The sequence below is a fragment of the Nicotiana tabacum genome, unplaced genomic scaffold (genome assembly GCF_000715075.1).
Source record: "Nicotiana tabacum cultivar K326 unplaced genomic scaffold, ASM71507v2 Un00010, whole genome shotgun sequence".
Lineage (NCBI taxonomy): Eukaryota > Viridiplantae > Streptophyta > Magnoliopsida > Solanales > Solanaceae > Nicotiana > Nicotiana tabacum.
Genome location: NW_027438248.1, coordinates 364276 through 370086, shown reverse-complemented (window position 1 = coordinate 370086; position 5811 = coordinate 364276).

Here is a 5811-nt window from a genome sequence, read left to right as displayed (position 1 = left end):
CTACCCGGACCATTTGGAAGGCGTGGGTATAGCACACGAAAATATGGGAATCTGGCGTAATTCTAGTTGTTTGGCCGAAAAATGCAAAAAATGAGAAACGATGATGGCGGGGCGGTTACTATGGTTCCTTAGGTCGTATTTGACGGCCCGGAAAAATTTTAGGCGATCGGGGTCCGGGGGTCCCGGAACCATTTGGAAGGGTGGGCAATAGCACACAAAAATATTGTAATCGGGCGGAATTCTAGTTTTTTGGTCGAAAAACGCAACAAATGAGGAATGATCATGGCTGGACGGTGACTATGGTTCCTTTGGTCTTATTTGATAGTCCGGAAAAATATTAGGCGATAGGGTTCCGGAGGTCCCGGGATCACTCGGAAGGCGTGGGCTATAACACACAAAAATATGGGAATCGCGCGGAATTCTAGTTGTTATGTCGAAAAACGCAAAACACGAGAAACGATCATGGCGGGGTGGTTACTATGGTTCCTTAGGTCGTATTTGATGGCCCGGAAAATTTTTTGGCGATCGAGGTTCGGGTTTTCCGGGACCCCTTGAAAGGCGTGGGCTAAAGCACATGAAAATATGGAAATCGCGCGGAATTCTAGTTTTTTGGCTGAAAAACCCAAAAGACTAGGAACGATCATGGCGGGGCGGTGACTATGGATCCTTAGGTCGTATTTTATAGTCCGGAAAATTTTTAGGCGATCGGGGTTCGGGGTTCCCGGGACCCCTTGGAAGGCGTGGGCTAAAGCACACGAAAATATGGAAATCGCGCGGAATTCTAGTTTTTTGGCTGAAAAACGCAAAAGACTAGGAATGATCATGGCGGGGCGGTGACTATGGTTCCTTAGGTCGTATTTGATAGTCCGAAAAATTTTTAGGCGATCCGGCTCCGGGGTCCCCGACCCACTCGGAAGGCGTGGGCGATAGCACACAAAAATATGGGAATCGGGCTGAATTCTAGTTTTTTGGCCAAAAAATACAAAAAATGAGGAACGATCATGGCGAGGCAGGGACTATGGTTCCTTAGGTCCTAATTGATGGCCCGAAAATTTTTTAGGCGATCCGAGTCCGGCAGCCCGGCCCACTCGGAAGGCATGGGCAATAGCACACAAAAATATGGTAATCGAGCGGAATTCTAGTTTTTTGGCCGAAAAACGCAACAAATGAGGTACGATCATGGCGGGGCGGTGACTATGGTTCCTTCGGTCGTATTTGATGGCCCGGAAAATTTTAGGCGATCGGGGTCCACGGCTCCCGGGACCACTCGGAAGGCGTAAGCTATAGCACACGAAAATATGCAAATCGCGCGGAGTTCTAGTTTTTTGGCCGAAAAATGCAAAGCATTTGGAACGATCATGGTGGGGCGGTGACTATGGTACCTTAGGTCGTATTTGATAGTCCAGAAAAATTTTAGGCGATCGGGGTCCGCGGCTCCCCGGACAACTTGGAAGGCGTGGGTATAGCACACGAAAATATGGGAATCGGGCGTAATTCTAGTTTTTTGGCCGAAAAATGTAAAAAATGAGAAACGATGATGGCGGGGCGGTTACTATGGTTCCTTAGGTCGTATTTGACGGCCCGGAAAAATTTTAGGCGATCGGGGTCCGGGGGTCCCGGAACCACTTGGGAGGGTGGGCAATAGCACACAAAAATATTGTAATCAGGCGAAATTCTAGTTTTTTGGCCGAAAAACGTAACAAATGAGGAATGATCATGGCTGGGCGGTGACTATGGTTCCTTTGGTCTTATTTGATAGTCCGGAAAAATATTAGGCGATAGGGGTCCGGAGGTCCCGGGACCACTCGGAAGGCGTGGGCTATAACACACAAAAATATGGGAATCGCGCGGAATTCTAGTTGTTTGGTCGAAAACGCAAAAAATGAGGAACGATCATGGCGGGGTGGTTACTATGGTTCCTTAGGTCGTATTTGATGGCCCGGAAAATTTTTAGGCGATCGGGGGTTCGGGGTTCCTGGGACCCCTTGGAAAGCGTGGGCTAAAGCACACGAAAATATGGAAATCGCGCGGAATTCTAGTTTTTTGGCTGAAAAATGCAAAAGACTAGGAACGATCATGGCGGGGCGGTGACTATGGTTCCTTAGGTCGTATTTGATCGTCCGGAAAATTTTTTGGCGATCGGGGTTCGGGGTTCCCGAGACCCCTTGGAAGGCGTGGGCTAAAGCACACTAAAATATGGAAATCGCGCGGAATTCTAGTTTTTTGGGTGAAAAACGCAAAAGACTAGGAATGATCATGGCGGGGTGGTGACTATGGTTCCTTAGGTCGTATTTGATAGTTCGGAAAATTTTTAGGTGATCCGGCTCCGGGGGGCTCGACCCACTCGGAAGGCGTGGGCGATAGCACACAAAAATATGGGAATCGGGCAGAATTCTAGTTTTTTGGCCAAAAAATGAGGAACGATCATGGCGAGGCAGTGACTATGGTTCCTTAGGTCCTTATTGATGGCCCGAAAATTTTTTAGGCGATCCGAGTCCGGCGGCCCGGCCCACTCGGAAGGCGCGGGCAATAGCACACAAAAATATGGTAATCGAGCGGAATTCTAGTTTTTTGGCCGAAAAACGCAATAAATGAGGAACGATCATGGCGGGCGGTGACTATGGTTCCTTAGGTCGTATTTGATGGCCCGGAAAAATTTAGGCGATCGGGGTCCACAGCTCCCGGGACCACTCGGAAGGCGTAAGCTATAGCACACGAAAATATGCAAATCGCGCGGAGTTCTAGTTTTTTGGCCGAAAAATGCAAAGCATTTGGAACGATCATGGTGGAGCGGTGACTATGGTACCTTAGGTCGTATTTGATAGTCCGGAAAAATTTTAGGCGATCGGGGTCCGCGGCTACCCGGACCATTTGGAAGGCGTGGGTATAGCATACGAAAATATGAGAATCTGGCGTAATTCTAGTTTTTTGGCCGAAAAATGCAAAAAATGAGAAACGATGATGGCGGGGCGGTTACTATTGTACCTTAGGTCGTATTTGACGGCCCGGAAAATTTTTAGGCGATCGGGGTCGGGGGGTCCCGGAACCACTTGGAAGGGTGGGCAGTAGCACACAAAAATATTGTAATCGGGCGGAATTCTAGTTTTTTGGCCGAAAAACGCAACAAATGAGGAATGATCATGGCTGGGCGGTGACTATGGTTCCTTCGGTCTTATTTAATAGTCCGGAAAAATATTAGGCGATAGGGGTCAGGAGGTTCCAGGACCACTCGGAAGGCGTGGGCTATAACACACAAAAATATGGGAATCGTGCGGAATTCTAGTTGTTTGGTCGAAAACGCAAAAAATGAGGAACGATCATGGCAGGGCGGTGACTATGGTTCCTTAGGTCGTATTTGATAGTCCGGAAAATTTTTTGGCGATAGGGGTCCGGAGGTCCCGGGACCTCTCGGAAGGCGTGGGCTATAACACACAAAAATATGGGAATCGCACGGAATTCAAGTTGTTTGGCCGAAAAATGCAAAAAATGAGGAACGATCATGGCGGGGCGGTGACTATGGTTCCTTAGGTCGTATTTGATGGCCCGGAAAATTTTTGGCGATCGGGGTTAGGAGGTCCCGGGACCACTCGGAAGGCGTGGGCTATAACACACAAAAATATGGCAATCGTACGGAATTCTAGTTGTTTGGCCGAAAAACGCAAAAAATGAGGAACGATCATGGCGGGGCGGATATTATGGTTCCTTAGGTCGTATTTTATAGTCCGGAAAAATTTTAGGCGATAGGGGTCAGGAGGTCCCGGGACCCCTTGGAAGGCGTGGGCTAAAGTACACGAAAATATGGAAATCGCGGAATTCTAGTTGTTTGGCTGAAAAATGCAAAAAATGAGGAACGATCATGGCGGGGTGGTTACTATGGTTCCTTAGGTCGTATTTGATAGTCCGGAAAATTTTTAGACGATCCGGCTCCGGGGGCCCGACACACTCGGAAGGCGTGGGAGATAGCACACAAAAATATGGGAATCGGGCGGAATTCTAGTTTTTTGGCCAAAAAATGCAAAAATGAGGAACGAATATGGCGAGGCGGTGACTGTGGTTCCTTAGGTCCTTATTGATGGCCCGAAAATATTTTAGGCGATCCGAGTCCGGCGGCCCGGCCCACTCGGAAGGTGTGGGCAATAGCACACAAAAATATGGTAATCTTGCGGAATTCTAGTTTTTTGGCCGAAAAACGCAATAAATGAGGAACGATCATGGCGGGGCGGTGACTATGGTTCCTTAGGTCGTATTTGATGGCCCGGAAAATTTTAGGCGATCGGGGTCCACGGCTCTCGTGACCACTCGGAAGGCGTAAGCTATAGCACACGAAAGTATGCAAATCGCGTGGAGTTCTAGTTTTTTGGCCGAAAAATGCAAAGCATTTTGAACGATCATGGTGGGGCAATGACTATGGTACCTTAGGTCGTATTTGATAGTCCGAAAAACTTTTAGGCGATCGGGGTCCTCGGTACCCCGGACCACTTGGAATGCGTGGGTATAGCAAACGAAAATATGGGAATCGGGTGTAATTCTAGGTTTTTGGCCGGAAAATGCAAAAAATGAGAAACGATGATGGCGGGGCGGTTACTATGGTTCCTTTGGTCTTATTTGATTGTCCGGAAACATATTAGGAGATGGGGGTCCGGAGGTCCCGGGACCACTCGGAAGGCGTGGGCTATAACACACAAAAATATGGGAATCGCGCGGAATTCTAGTTGTTTGGCCGAAAAACACAAAAAATGAGGAACGATCATGGCTGGGCGGTGACTATGGTTCCTTAGGTCGTACTGGATAGTCCGGAAAATTTATAGGCGATAGGGGTCTGGAGTTCCCGGTTTCACTTGGAAGGCGTGGGCTATAGGACACGAAAATATGGCAACCGCGCGGAATTCTAATTTTTTGGCCGAAAAACGGAAAAAACTAGGAACGATCATGGCTGGGCGGTGAGTATGGTTCCTTAGGTCTTATTTGATAGTCCGGAAAAATTTTAGGCGATAGGGTTCCAGAGACCCGGGACCACTCGGAAGGTGTGGGCTATAACACACAAAAATATGGGAATCTTGGGGAATTCTAGTTGTTTGGCCGAAAAACGCAAAAAATGAGGAACGATCATGGCGGGGTGGTTACTATGGTTCCTTAGGTAGTATTTGATGGCCCGGAAAATTTTTAGGCGATGGGGGTTCGGGGTTCCTGGGACCCCTTGGAAAGCGTGGGCTAAAGCACACGAAAATATGGAAATCGCGCGGAATTCTAGTTTTTTGGCTGAAAAATGCAAAAGACTAGGAACGATCATGGCGGGGCGGTGACTATGGTTCCTTAGGTCGTATTTGATCGTCCGGAAAATTTTTTGGCGATCGGGGTTCGGGGTTCCCGAGACCCCTAGGAAGGCGTGGGCTAAAGCACACTAAAATATGGAAATCGCGCGGAATTCTAGTTTTTTGGGTGAAAAACGCAAAAGACTAGGAATGATCATGGCGGGGTGGTGACTATGGTTCCTTAGGTCGTATTTGATAGTTCGGAAAATTTTTAGGTGATCCGGCTCCGGGGGCTCGACCCAATCGGAAGGCGTGGGCGATAGCACACAAAAATATGGGAATCGGGCAGAATTCTAGTTTTTTGGCCAAAAAATGAGGAACGAACATGGCGAGGCGGTGACTGTGGTTCCTTAGGTCCTTATTGATGGCCCGAAAATATTTTAGGCGATCCGAGTCCGGCGGCCTGGCCCACTCGGAAGGTGTGGGCAATAGCACACAAAAATATGGTAATCTTGCGGAATTCTAGTTTTTTGGCCGAAAAACGCAATAAATGAGGAAC